Source organism: Triticum urartu, chromosome 2A (genome assembly GCF_056163025.1).
Source record: "Triticum urartu cultivar PI428250 chromosome 2A, HENAU_Tu73, whole genome shotgun sequence".
Lineage (NCBI taxonomy): Eukaryota > Viridiplantae > Streptophyta > Magnoliopsida > Poales > Poaceae > Triticum > Triticum urartu.
This window is the reverse complement of record NC_141874.1, coordinates 80,823,326-80,838,193: the sequence shown is the minus strand read 5'-3', so window position 1 is coordinate 80,838,193 and position 14,868 is coordinate 80,823,326.

Genomic DNA, 14,868 nt, shown 5'->3' with positions numbered 1-14,868 from the left:
AGTGGTTAAGCTAGGTGATGACTGGTGAGCATTGATGTTTCTTAACCTTTGTCATGGGCTCATGGCCGGTGACTCATGCCAGGAGCAAGCACAGGACACTGAAGTGGTAGCCTGACATATGGTTTATGTGTGCGGGCATAGCCTATACTTTGTGTGTGTGTGTATGTGTGTGTGTGTGGCTTTCTATAAACAGTTAAACACCCATGCTTGTTAGTGTTTCAATAGTACAGAAATAGCAAAGTCTTTTTTTTAGAAAAGGAGGATGACACACGGCCTCTGCATCTGGGAGATGCATGCGGCCACTTTATTAATTATTCTCGAGGACCTTACAAAGTATTACAATAATAGGACTGAATCCATCATCTTGGCATCATATGTCACTACTCCTATCCATATGATGAAGGAGCGCTAGCTGGGCCAAATACCCAGTCCACTCACCTAATCCTATCATCCAAAGCCAGCAGCCCCAGCCGAGCCACATACCGGGTCTGGGGCATGAACTGGTCTGACGCACTCACATGTGTCGTCGCCGCCATCTTCCATTGGTCCGTCTTCAGAGCAGATATTGCTTCTACCTTGTCAGGCCACTCTATCATCGACGCCACCATGACGCCAGACAACAACCCCCTCCTGCGCGAGTCCAGCACCGCGCATCGGGCACCGAATCTCCACTGCACCACGCCGCCGAGATCCGCCGTCATCAATGTGCAGGATGAAGCACCGCTCCACCATAAAAGCCGCCCACTGGTCCCTCGAACCCGTGTACGCCTCCAAGAATGACGCCCCAAGGAGGGAACGACACCAACGCGCCGCCGTCATCTGATCTACTGATGTAGGGTTTCCCCCAGAGGTAGCGGATAGAGGTCTGGAGCTTCTCCACGGCGAGGCCTTCAAGAAGGTAATGACACAAAAAAGTGCCGCCAACGGCGGTCTTGGCATCAGGCCGAGAACTAGGTTTTCACCCGGATCCGCTGAAGGAACCTCCATCAAGCATCGTGTGCACGGGTCGCCGCCGATCTGAGCTGCCGCACATTGAGGTCGCACCGGCCAGATCAGATCTGTCCGGAGGGCAAACCACACATGGCGCCGACCCAACCCAGGCCCTCCATGCCGCCAAGGGCCAGAGGCGCCGGGGCCTCCACCATGCGCAGCCGCCCTGCCACCCACGCGGCCCAGGACGGCCAGCACCGCCACATCCCGTCGACGGCGCGCGCCCACCAGATCCGAGCAGAACACCCCGATCCGCCGCCAAAACGGTCAGCCGCCGCTCCCTGGGGCCGCCGCCCTACAATCTAGCGCCACCGCGCCATAGAAGAGGCCGGAGGACCAGATCCATGCCGGCGTGCAGCTCCGCGTCGCACGGCGCGCCGTCCAGGGCTGACCTCCATGCGTGACGAGAGAGGAAGGGCCCGCTGCCACCGGCAACCGCACGGGCTTTGCCCGGCGGGGACGCCCGACGGCGGCGAGGGGAAGGGAGCAGGAGGGGGTGGCGGCGGCGGCGGGGTTAGGTCACCCGAGCCGCCCCCCTGGAGAGCGACGCGGGTGTCAAACCCGAGTCTCGTCACTTAGCAAAGTCTGAATTCCCCTACCCCCTTCTCTGTTCCTAGTCCTCTGTCTTCTCCTCTTCACGCATAGCAGATTGGGTGTTACAAAGTCAAAGAAACCCTACAGATCAGAGGACATAAGAACATATTTCCATATTTTCTAATGAATATAATTCACAGCCTGCTTTTTCAAATATATCACATACACCATATTTCTAGGAAGTGCTATTCAAGTTCATAGTAAGAGATTAAAGTAGGTAAGCATGTGTTCACTCACCTCGATGTCAGTTGACTATCTAAAGCATCAGCCTCCCAGCATCTCTCCGTTCAGTACTGCGCGCACAGTTTGTTGCAAAGTGATCCAAGAGCACTAAACTGAAAGGGAGATTCCAGTTTTCAGATAATGAGTTCATGGTGTGAATTAACGATAACTGGTAAGTGGTAACTAAACCATACCTAGCCGGCGCCGCCGCCGGCGGAGGAAGTGGAGGAAACAGCAATGTACTGGATCCATCGCCCACCGTCCAGATCGACCCATGCACAGGAGACAACACTGGGCGCACGTCGATGCCGATGAGCTGCTAATCATGGTTGTGTCCCGGATCCACCGCCCTCCATCCAAGTTGGCTAATGCACCAATGACGAAGTGGTGGCATCGTCGCAAGAAGAGGGAAGTTACGGTCCAATAAGTTGCGTCACCGGAGACAATCAGTGTGACAAGATGAACGTGTGGTCGTCTGCGTATCTCGTCAAATAAAAAGTTGGATGTTTGGATTAAGAGGTGATTGTTGGGATAATCCAAACAATGCGTAAGTTAGTTTAAGACTGATCAACGTTGCCGGTTAATTAGTTTGGAAAGTGCACGCTTAGTAGTAGAATAGGAAAGCTATCTTGAGTTGTGGTTTGTAGTTTCCTAGTACTAGTACGTGTACGTGTGTGAGATCTCTAGTTGAATTAGGAATCTGTAGCAGAGTCCGTGTCGGTGTTGGTTTAGTAGTAAACGTCCGAGTAGGTCCTGTGTTGGAGTCGTGGCTGCACTTATATAAGCAGCAGCAGCGCGTGAGTTTTGTATCGTGAGAGAAAACCAGAAAATAGAAATAAAGAGAAAAACAAAGGGCTTGATACGGGCCCTTGGCTATCAGTTTTTGTGTGCGCGTGCGTTCTTGCTATTTGATGTGATCGATCTTCATGATGAATTTTCAACAATTGGTATCAGAGTAAGGTTCGAGTGAAGTTGTGCTTGCCTCGGGGTGGCGACCCGACTAGCGCCTCGGGGCGGGCAATACAGTCGCTGGTGTAGCGACAAGGAGGAACGGGCGATACAGTCGCTGGTGTAGCGACGAGGAGGTGCGGGCGATATAGTCGTTGGGTGGTGGAACGTCGTGGAGGATCAGGCGGTCGTCGTTCGGCGTAGCGGCGACGAGAAGGCGGTAAAGGCGCTGTCGCAAGTGAGGCGACGGGTGATTATCGTTCGACAAAACGACCTGGAGGAGGTTGACGGGAGCGATAGTGCCGAGGTGCGATGCTAGAAGATCTCGTGAAGATCGTCGTTCGGGGGGAGCGAGGAAGAGGCGACAAAGTTGCGAGCTGTCGTCAAGGTGTGCACATGAGTTCTTGTAAGGTGCGTCCAAGAGCTCAGATGTGTGAATCTTCTGCTGCAGTTGAGATGGTCACTGGCGGGGAAAATTGCAAGCGACAGCGGGTGGAAAAAGGAATGCGTGCCTTGCGTTTTCGTTCGTGGTCGCAGAGTTCTGGCGAGTTCATATACGGTGGAGATGAGTTGCACGTATATGGCAAGTTGTGTTGCCGCTGGACAGGAGGTGTCGTTTGATAAGATGTGGCATCGGCGACACTGAGAAGATATGAAGATGTGGTGGGTGAAGAGTTGTGTCTCCCCACGTACAAGCAACCGACGAGAAGATGAATATCAACGTGAAGATGGACGCGGACCAGTTAAGTTGAGTTCCTGCATGAGGTTATGCGTTTAGTCTGCATGTAGCACGTTAAGATGTGGCAGCGTGGCTGGTAGTCCAAGTAATCGTTGGTTTCAGTCCATAAAAGCCGGCATGAAAAAAATGATGACGAAGTGGTGGCATCGTCGCAAGAAGAGGGAAGTTGTAGTCCAGTAAGTTGCGTCACTGGAGACAATCAGTGTGACAAGATGAACGTGTGGTCGTCTGCCTATCTCGGCAAATAAAAAGTTGGATGTTTGGATTAGAGGATGATTGTTAGGATAATCCAAACAATGCCTAAGTTAGTTTAAGACTGATCAACGTTGCCGGTTAATTAGTTTGGAAAGTGCACGTGTTAGTAGTAGAATAGGAAAGCTATCTTGAGTTGTGGTTTGTAGTTTCCTAGTACTAGTACGTGTACGTGTGTGAGATCTCTAGTTGAATTAGGAATCTGTAGCAGAGTCCGTGTCGGTGTTGGTTTAGTAGTAAACGTCCGAGTAGGTCCTGTGCTGGAGTCGTGGCTGCACTTATATAAGCAGCAGCAGCGCGTGAGTTTTGTATCGTGAGAGAAAACCAGAAAATAGAAATAAAGAGAAAAACAAAGGGCTTGATACGGGCCTTTGGCTATTAGTTTTTGTGTACGCATGTGTTCGTGCTATTTGATGTGATCGATCCTGATGGTGAATTTTCAACATGCACCACACGCACCGGCTCGTCGTCGATGCCCACGAGCTTCGTTGTGAAGTCCAGGGGGAGCGCCGTGCCTAGAAACTGGTGTGTGCGCTACGTGCTACTCGCAAGCGTTGGCAGCTCGGAAGGGCGGCTAGGGTTAGGACCGGGAGGAGGGAGAGAACGCTTGCACAGATTTTTTGTGCGTACTATAAGGATGTTTCCTATTTTGCGGGTTCTTTCGTTGACTGGACAAAACCAATCGCGCATGGGGTGGAAGGCACAGAGAAAACCGGCTGCGGGAGGCTCGACGAATGGAGTCTCTCAATTATTGCCATTGATGGTTGTGTCCGTTGGTGTTAGTTATGTGCGCATCACATAAATGGCTGTGGTTTGTGTCCGTCCCCACGTAGGGTGACGGTTGGCGTGTCTTGTCCGGCGATTGCGGAGGCGATCGCGATCTGGCGAGGCGAAACCTAGGGTTCCTCGATCCCTCGTCCTGTTCCCGGTCTCGTGCGAGTCATTCTCCCTCCCTTCCCATCCACGAAAGGCCTTCTGCGCGTTCCCCTAGGGCGTGTGGTCATAATACACTTAAACCCTAGGAGGTGCAGGGGTGTGTGGGGGGGGCGGTGGAGGAGGAGTCATGGAGGGGGTCGCTGGGCTGTTCAAGGGGTTGAAGCTCTCGGATGAGAAGAAGAAGGGAGTCAGGATTAGGATCTTGGCCAAGGAGAATGGGAAGGAGGTGGCGGCTCAGGCGGTTGGGAAGGTGATGTCGGAGAAGCCGACGCATCCCGATGCGATCTGTCTCACGCTGGGGAAGATCTAGTGCCCAATCAAGGGGATTGATTGCAAGGAGATAGGGGTAAACAAATTCTTGTTCACGTTTCATCAGGAGATGGGGAAGAGGAAGGCGCTGGATGATGGTCCCTGGATGTTCGATAAAGATCTGGTGGTGGTGGAAGACTATGTGCCTAGTAAAAGGCCGGAGGACTACCAATTCAATAATATTCCGATCTGGGTTAGGGTCTTTGATTTGCCCCTGGGTATGATGAATGAGGAAGCTGCTGAAGATATCGGAAACCTAATCGGTCGCTTTGAGGAGGCAGATACTGGAGCTGATGGTAACACAATAGGCAAGTACCTGAGGATTAAGGTGCGTATGAGTATTGATAAACCCATTATGAGGGGGTTCACTTTGAGTGATGAGTCAGAGGGGGGAAGATGCATGATAAGCAGATGGTAGTAGCGGGGACGGAGGAGGAAGAGGAGGAGAGAGGATGGTGTAGATTCGAATATGAATTTCTCCCGGACTTTTGTTACACGTGTGGTGTGATCGGACACGGGGAGAAGGATTTCTTGATCAAATGTGGGAAGGGAGGTAAACAACAGTTTGGGAGGTGGCTCAAAGCTGACATGGGGCAGAGAAGGGGTTATGCAGAGGAGGGTCTGTGGAGGAGTAGTAGTCGTAGCTCGGGTAGAGGAAGGAACTTTGGATTCAGTAAATCGGGAGAAAGGTCGGGAAGCGGCAGTGACAGTTTATCATGGTGCAAAAGTGATTCGCGGTCTGGAGAGGGAAGACAGGAGGCTAAAGAGAAAGGGGAGGAGGTGACTAGTCCCCCAAAGAATGCCACTATCCCCAAACTAGGAGGAGAACCGAAGAAGCTGGTCTTTCAGGAGAGGGTTACAACTACGAAGATGGGTGGGACGGGGAAGAATGTGGGAGTTGGAGGGTCACTAACCAGAGATGTCAGGGGTACCATCAATATACCTGGCGTGAAGGAGAAGGGCGCTTAGGTCAAGGTGGGGGGAGAGGATGAGACTGTGCCGTTGGAGGGTGTGAGTAGCAGGAACCCGGAGGGCAAGAGGTATAAGAAGAAGGGTAGAGACAAGGTGAGGTCAGAGGGCAATGTTGCTAGGGAGGTGGTTCTAGGTCAGAAGAGAGGGGGGGTAGATGAGGAGCAGGAGAAGGCGGGGAAGAAGAGTAGAGTGGAGGGAGGGGAAGATAAGGTGGAAGGGAGTCAATATGTTCAGAGGGAGGAATCTCATGAATATACATCGGCCGGGTTGCAAGAGCAGCCCCGCCGGGAGCAATGAAAATTGTTGGATGAAACTGCCGGGGACTCGGGAACGGCCCGTCAGTTCGTAGCCTCCTAGATCCGGGGAGGGAGGAGGAACCCGACATTGTGTTCTTGGCGGAGACTAAACTGACAGAGAAGGAATTGGAGAGATTCAGGTGGACTCTTGGTCTTGCCCACTTGGTAGTCTGGAACCCAGAGGGGAGAAGTAGAGGAGTGGCACTTTTTTGGAAGAGGGGTGTTGATGTGACTCTGCGATCATATGGAAGGCGACATGTTGATGCAGATGTGGTGGAGGAGGATGGTAGGGTGTGGCGTTTAACGGGTGTCTATGGAGAGTCGGATGCAGAGAGGAAAGTGGAGACGTGGAGGGTAATGAGACTGGTAGCTCAACAGCATCAAGTTGGAAGACCGTGGCTTTGTTTGGGTGACATCGGATGAAAAAATCGGGGGTGCTATTAGACCGCAGCGGTACATGGATCGCTTCAGAGAAGCTTTGGAGGCCTGCGAGTTATGTGACATCGGTTACGAAGGTGACAAGTACACATGGAGGAACCACAGTAAGGATATTGACTCGTACATCTGTGAGCGGTTGGACAGGGCCACGGCAAATGCCTTATGGTGTGAATGGTTCCCTGAGTTCACAGTTATCAATGGAGCTCCTCGACATTCAGATCACCGACTAGTCATCGTTAGCACTCAAGGAGGAGGTAGGAGGATGGCGGGAGGCGGCAGAGGATTTTGATTTGAAGCCTGGTGGCTGAAAGAGGAGGGTTGTAGTGCGGAGGTGCAAAGGGCGTGGGAGCAGGGCTGTCGGGAGGGAAGTGGAGATGTAGCATCTTCTATGCGGTGTGTGGCTGGGAGAATGAGGAAGTGGGGTAAGGAAGTGGCGGGGGAGTTGGAGAGTCGCCTGAGGAAAGCGCGTCGGAGCCTGGAGAGTTGCATGAGGGCTCCGGTGTCTGAGGAGAAAATAAGAGAGCAGGCGAGGTTGAGATGCATTGTGGAGGACTTAGAAGAAAAGAAGGATACCAAAGCAAAAGAGTTATCACATGTCTCATGGCTGAGAGATGGAAACAGGTGCACGCGATATTTTATGGCAGTGGCGTCGGCGAAGAAGAAAGCTAACAGAATCAAGATGTTAAGGAGGGATGATGGGACGGAAGTGAAGGAAGGAGAAGGGCTTAATAACTATGTGTGCTCTTTTTTCGGGACCTTTTTACGTCCACTGGTGTTCACCGCATGGATGAACTTCTGTCAAAGGTGCACCCACACGTTACTGAGGCTATGAAAGGCATGCTTTAAGAGGAAGTAATCCGAGAGGAGGTTAAAGCAGCGCTTGATCACATAGGAGATCTCAAGGCACCGGGGCCGGATGGCATGCCCTCAATTATATATAAGAAACACTGGCATTTCATGGGCGAGAAGGTTGTACATGAAGTGATCTCGGTCCTCAAGGGGGGCCCGATGCCGGACGGATGGAATGATACTGTCGTGGTACTCATCCCCAAAGTGAAGAATCCATGTAGAATCAAGGATCTAAGACCCATCAGTCTGTGCAATGTAGTATACAAGTTATGTTCCAAGGTGATCGCGAACATGTTGAAGTTAGTGCTCCCGGATATTATATCGGACAACCAAAGAGCTTTTGTTCCTGGTCGTCTCATCACCGACAATGTACTCATTGCTTATGAACTGTCGCATGTCCTACTGAATAAGAGGAGAGGAGGGGATGGTATTGCGGCGGTGAAGGCGGACATGAGCAAGGCCTATGACAGAGTTGAATGGGATTTCATGCGGGCAATGCTTCTCAAGTTGGGGTTCGGCACTCGATGGGTCGACCTAGTGATGAACTATGTTACCACTGTGCATTATCAAATCAAGATCAATGGAGAGTTAACAGAGCAGTTTACTCCCACCCGAGGGTTACGTCAGGGCGACCTATCCTCGCCGTATCTCTTTGTCATATACGCGGAGGGGTTGTCGGCATTGTTACATGATGCGGAAGCAACTGGCCGAATAGGGGGTGTGAAAATTTGCCCGACAGCACCGGTAGTTTCACACCTACTGTTTGCAGATGATTCTGTGTTACTGCTCAAGGCGAAGAGGGAGGAGGCAGAGGCGTTGAGGGAAATTCTGGACCTCTATGAAAGTTGCTCGGGGCAATGCATAAACTTAGAAAAGTCGACGATCATGTTCAGTCAGAACACCTGTGCTGCAGCAAAGAATGAAGTGAAGAACGCCTTGCAGATCCAGAGCGAAACTTGGAACGAAAAATATCTTGGTCTGCCTGTTCACGTTGGTAAATCGAGGAAGAAGGCATTTGCGTTTGTCAAGAACGCGATCTCGGGGAAGATCTATGGTTGGAAGGAGAGACTGATTGCGAAAACGGGGAAGGAAACGATAGTCACTGCGGTGGCCCAGGCTATACCCACGTTCGCTAAGTCATGCTTCTACCTGACAAAGACTTTCTGTGAGGATCTTAGCTCACTGATTGGGAACTATTGGTGGAGTCAGCAAGATAAGGAACACACGACCCACTGGATAGGTTGGAATAAACTGACGATGCCAAAGACACAAGGAGGGCTCGGTTTCAGAGATATGCACACGTTCAATGTCGCCATGTTGTCCCGTCAGGTATGGAGGCTAATCCAACACCCGGTGAGGGAGTCCTAGATTAGGGGGTGTCCGGATAGCCGGACTATACCTTCAGCCGGACTCCTGGACTATGAAGATACAAGATTGAAGATTTCGTCCCGTGTCCGGAAGGGACTTTCCTTGGCGTGGAAGGCAAGCTTGGCGATACGGATATGTAGATCTCCTACCATTGTAACCGACTCTGTGTAACCCTAGCCCTCTCCGGTGTCTATATAAACCGGAGGGTTTTACTCTATAGGACGAACAACAATCATACCATAGGCTAGCTTCTAGGGTTTAGCCTCTCTGATCTCGTGGTAGATCTACTCTTGTACTACCCATATCATCAATATTAATCAAGCAGGACGTAGGGTTTTACCTCCATCAAGAGGGACCGAACCTGGGTAAAACATCGTGTCTCCTGCCTCCTGTTACCATCCGCCTAGACGCACAGTTCGGGACCCCCTACCCGAGATCCGCCGGTTTTGACACCGACATTGGTGCTTTCATTGAGAGTACCTCTGTGTCGTCACTTTTAGGCCTGATGGCTCCTCCGATCATCAACGACGATGCGATCCAGAGTGAGACTTTTCTCCCCGGACAGATCTTCGTATTTGGCGGCTTTGCACTGCGGGCCAATTCTCTTGGACATCTGGAGCAGATCGAAAGCTAAGCCCCTGGCCATCAGGTCAGATTTGGAAGTTTAAACTACACAGCGGACCTCTGCGGAGACTTGATCTTCAACGGATTCGAGCCGCAGCCGATCGCGCCGCACTGTCACGATGGGCATGATCTAGCTCTGCCGCCGAACAGTGCCCTGGAGGCCGCACCCGCATCAGCTCCGACCCTTAATTCGGAGCCAACTGCGCCAATCGAGGATGGGTAGTTGGACATCGCCTCGGGGGCTGCAATCTCTACGGCGATCGAGCCGAACACCAGCCCTATTCTTTGCGAAGCCCGTGACTACAAGGAGCCGGACTCCTCTCCAGACTCTGAGCCCTTCGCGCCCCTACTGATCGAACCCGATTGGGCGCCGATCATGGAGTTCACCGCCGCGGACATCTTTCAGCACTCGCCCTTCGGCGATATTCTGAATTCACTAAAGTCTCTCTCTTTATCAGGAGAGCCCTGGCCGAACTATGGTCAGCAAGGTTGGGATGCGGATGATGAAGAAATTCAAAGCCCACCCACCACCCACTTCGTAGCCACTGTCGATGATTTAACCGACATGCTCGACTTCGACTCCGAAGACATCGACGGTATGGACGCCGATGCAGGAGACGATCAAGAACCAGCACCTATAGGGCACTGGAAAGCCACCTCGTCGTATGATATATACATGGTGGGCACCCCAAAAGAAGGCAATGGCGATGGAACAGCGGAGGATGACCCCTCCAAGAAGCAGCCTAAGCGCCGGAGTCAGCGGCGCCGCTCTAAATCCCGCCAAAGCAAAAATGGTGATTCCGGCACGGGAGATAATAACACCCCGGACAGTGCCGAAGACAACCACCTCCAGCAAGATTCAGCACAGGAGGATGGAGAAGCCAGCCCTCATGAGAGAGCGGCAGACAGAGAGGTCGAGGATGATAATTATATGCCTCTCTCCGAAGACGAGGCAAGCCTCGACGACGACGAATTTGTCATGTCGGAGGATCCTGTCGAACAAGAGCGTTTCAAACGCAGGCTTATGGCCACGGCGAGCAGCCTCAAGAAAAAATTGCAACAGCTTAGAGCTGATCAAGATTTGCTAGTCGACAGATGGACTGAAGTCCTTGCGCCCGAAGATTATGAACTCGAACGCCCCTCCAAGATCTACCCAAAGCACAGGTTGCTACCCTGACTAGAGGAGGAAGCACCTAAACCTACATCACCAGCGCATGATGCGGCCGATCGGCCACCCCGTGGTCGCGACAGAGAAGCCTCTCGGCCCTCAACTCAAACCGCACCCCGGCGCCGCTCAAAATATACCAAGACACGGGAAAATGCGCCAGACCTGCGAGATATATTGGAGGACAAGGCAAGGCAAACAAGATCGATCTACGGATCGCGTGGGCGCCCCATGGCACGAGACGGTAATCGTCACTCCGAATACAGTCAATCCGGCCGGGCCGAACACAGTAGACAAAACTCGTTTTAGCTGCGTCGTGATATAGCCCAATACAGAGGCGCCGCACACCCACTATGCTTCACAGATGAAGTAATGGATCATCAAATCCCTGAGGGTTTCAAACCCGTGAACATCGAATCATATGATGGCACAACAGATCCTGCGGTATGGATCGAGGACTCTCTCCTTCATATCCACATGGCCCGCGGTGATGACCTACACGCCATCAGATACCTCCCACTCAAGCTTAAAGGACCAGCTCGGCATTGGCTTAACAGCTTGCCAGCAGAATCAATTGGTTGTTGGGAGGACCTGGAAGCCGCATTCCTCGAAAATTTCCAGGGCACTTCTGTGCGATCACCAAACGCCGATAACCTTAGCCACATAATTCAGCAGTCAGAGGAATCGGCCAGACAATTTTGGACACGGTTCCTAACCAAGAAAAATCAAACCGTCGACTGTCTGGATACAGAGGCCCTAGCAGCCTTCAAGCATAACATCCGTGACAAGTGGCTTGCACGGCACCTAGGACAGGAAAAGCCGAAATCCATGGCATCCCTCACAACACTTATGACCCGCTTTTGCGCCGGAGAAGACAGCTGGCTAGCTCGCAGCAATAACATGACCAAGAGCCCTGGTAATTCGGATACCAAGGACAGCAGTGGCAGGTCGCGTCACAACAAGCAAAAGCGCCGCATTAACGGCGACAATGCTGAGGATACGGCAATTAATGCCGGATTCAGAGGCTCTAAACCCGGTCAGCGGAAAAAGTCATTCAAAAGAAATACTCCGGGCCCGTCCAGTTTGGACCGAATACTCGACCGCTCATGCCAGATACATGGCACCCCCAAAAAACCAGCCAATCACACCAACAGGGATTGTTGGGTGTTCAAGCAGGCAGGCAAGTTAAATGTCGAAAACAGAGACAAGGGGCTGCATAGCGATGACGAGGAGGAGCCCCGCTCGCCGAACAACAGTGGACGGAAAGGTTTTCCCCCACAAGTGCGGACGGTAAACATGATATACGCAACCCACGTCCCCAAGAGGGAGCGGAAGCGTGCGCTAAGGGACGTATACGTGATGGAGCCAGTCGCCCCAAAGTTCAACCCATGGTCTTCCTACCCGATCACTTTTGATCGAAGGGACCACCCCACTAGCATCCGTCATGGCGGGTTCGCCGCATTGGTTCTAGACCCAATTATTAACGGATTTCACCTCACTAGAGTCCTTATGGACGGCGGCAGCAGCCTGAACCTGCTTTACCAGGATACAGTGCGGAAAATGGGCATCGATCCCTCGAGGATTAAACCCACTAAAACGACCTTTCAAGGCGTCATACCAGGTGTAGAGGCCAACTGTACAAGCTCAGTTACACTTGAAGTGGTCTTCGGATCTCCAGATAATTTCCGAAGCGAGGAGTTAATCTTTGACATAGTCCCGTTTCGCAGTGGCTATCACGCACTGCTCGGGCGAACCGCATTTGCCAAGTTCAATACGGTGCCGCACTACGCATACCTCAAGCTCAAGATGCCAGGCCCTCGAGGCGTCATCACGGTCAATGGAAACACCGAACGCTCTCTCCGAACGGAGGAGCATACGGCGGCTATCACAGTGGAAGTACAAAGCAGCCTCTCAAGGCAATTCCCCAGTCCGGCCATTAAACGTCTGGACACCGTCAAGCGTGTCCGGAGTAACCTACAACAAGACCGCCTGGCACGTTTCGAGCAAGCGTAGCAATGCTGCCCCAACCCCAGCCCTCACGAACTTGCGAAACCAGTGTTGCGCATACATAACTACGCTCTGGAAATACCATGGGCACAGGGGCAGGGGCACCATCACGGCATGCCCGAAACGCGGCTTAAACCGCACTAGGGGCTGCCGATTTCTTAAATTTTCTCTTATTTTCAGGACTCCATTCTTCGAAAGGCTTGTCCGGCAGTACAATTGCCGCACAAACGATACAATCAGGGAAGCAGAAAACTACGCCGCACTATGGAACTCTAAGGTGGTCTCTATAACGAGCAGTATACCTGTTTCACATAACATTCCGCAGCTTGCCCCTGGAAAGGACATGTTAAATAGTCCCATCTTTTGCTTATTGTAGTATTGGCATCGTTCTGCTTTGATCGCAGCTTTTGTAAATAAACAATGCATAGCTTCCGTCTATTATTGCATTACTCCTTTTTATGAATATATGTTCATTAATGACATGTTGCACCCGTACACTTTGGTACGACCAATACGCCAGGGGCTTAAGTCCCCCACAATACGGTGTGAGAAGTCCGAACACTTCCACAAGTGCGGCACCTCGAACTTATAGCATTATATGCATCGGCTCCGAATCATGTCTTGGGTCAATAGTTGGGTTTGCCCGGCTCCTATGTTTTGATACCTTACGTTCCGTTATATCGGCTAAGGTAGCACTAGGAGAACTACTGCGATTGTGCCCCAGTTGAGCTGGGCTAAGCACCTCAGTAGAGAAAGCTAAAACTGACCGTCATGATGAGGCGAGAGCTGGTCGCTTTTCGAGAGGTTTTCGAGTCCCTAAAGACTTATGCCGCTTAGAGCGAGGAGTCGGCTTTGTCCGGCCTAGGCATGGATAGCGCCCCGAACATGGTCTTCCGAACACTAGGGGCTTCACCGAAATTTAAAATTATAGAATTCTATGGCTAAGTGAGAGTGTTCAAGCATTATAGTCTAATTGCCTTGTTCGTTGTGTTGAGCGCCTCCCTCGAAGGACCCAAGAATGGGAAAAAGAGCGTTCATGTTTATCCCGAACACCCCAGCACTCGCGGCATGGGTGTAGAAGCCGACGACTCGCCATCTCTCAAATTTGATAAACGGCCGCACAAAAGGTAATATTTTAAATTCAAAAGCGTTGCTTAGCGCATATGAACAAGTTTTCAGCGTACAGGATCACAAATGCAAGTACATCTTTGGAGCATTCATCCGCTATAAGGCGGGCACCCTTCAGGACGCCCTCATAATACGCTTCCGGGACGCGATGCTCCTTGCCCGAAGGCGGCCCGTCCTTCACCAGCTTCTCCGCATCCATCTTGCCCCAGTGCACTTTAGCACGGGCAAGCGCCCTACGGGCACCTTCGATGCAGAAGGAGTGCTTGATTACTTCAAGCCGTGGACAGGCATCCACCAGCCGCCTCACCAGCCCGAAGTAGCTCCCAGGCAGAGCCTCTCCAGGCCAAAGCCGAACTATGAGGCCCTTTTTGGCCTGTTCGGCCACCTTGTGGAGCTCGACCATTTGCTTCAGCTGGTCGCTCAAAGGCACCAGGTGTCCGGCCTCAGCATACTGAGACCAGAACACCTTCTCCGTCGAGCTCCCCTCCTCGACTCGGTAGTAGGCGGCGGCATCAGATGCACTACGGGGCAAATCTGCGAATGCTCCTGGAGAGCTCCGGACTCGGGTAAGTAACAAGTAATTCACTTTCACGTGCTTGCTTTGCATAATGAATGCCTTACCCGCTGCTATCTTCTTCATATCTCCAATTTCTTGGAGGGCTTTCTGGGCTTCGGCCTTGGCAGACTTCGCGCTTTCGAGGGCTGTCGCAAGCTCGGATGCTTGCGTCTTCGAGTCAAGCTCCAAACTCTCGTGTTTTTTCACGAGAGCCTGGAGCTCTTTCTGCACCTCCTCCACCCACGTCTCCTGCTTCCCTCTCTTTGTGCGCTCCGTGGCCGCTCTGTTTTCGGCCTCGGACAGCGCTTTCTTAAGGGTTGCCACCTCGGTCGTGGCCCCTATAATAGCACGTTGATCCTGTCATTTTTTGCAACCACATCTTCTCTATATACTTGTGCAAGGTATTGCTTACCTTCCTTCTCCTCGAGTTGCCTCTTGGCATGGCCGAGCTCGTTCTCGAACCGCGCGAGGTTTT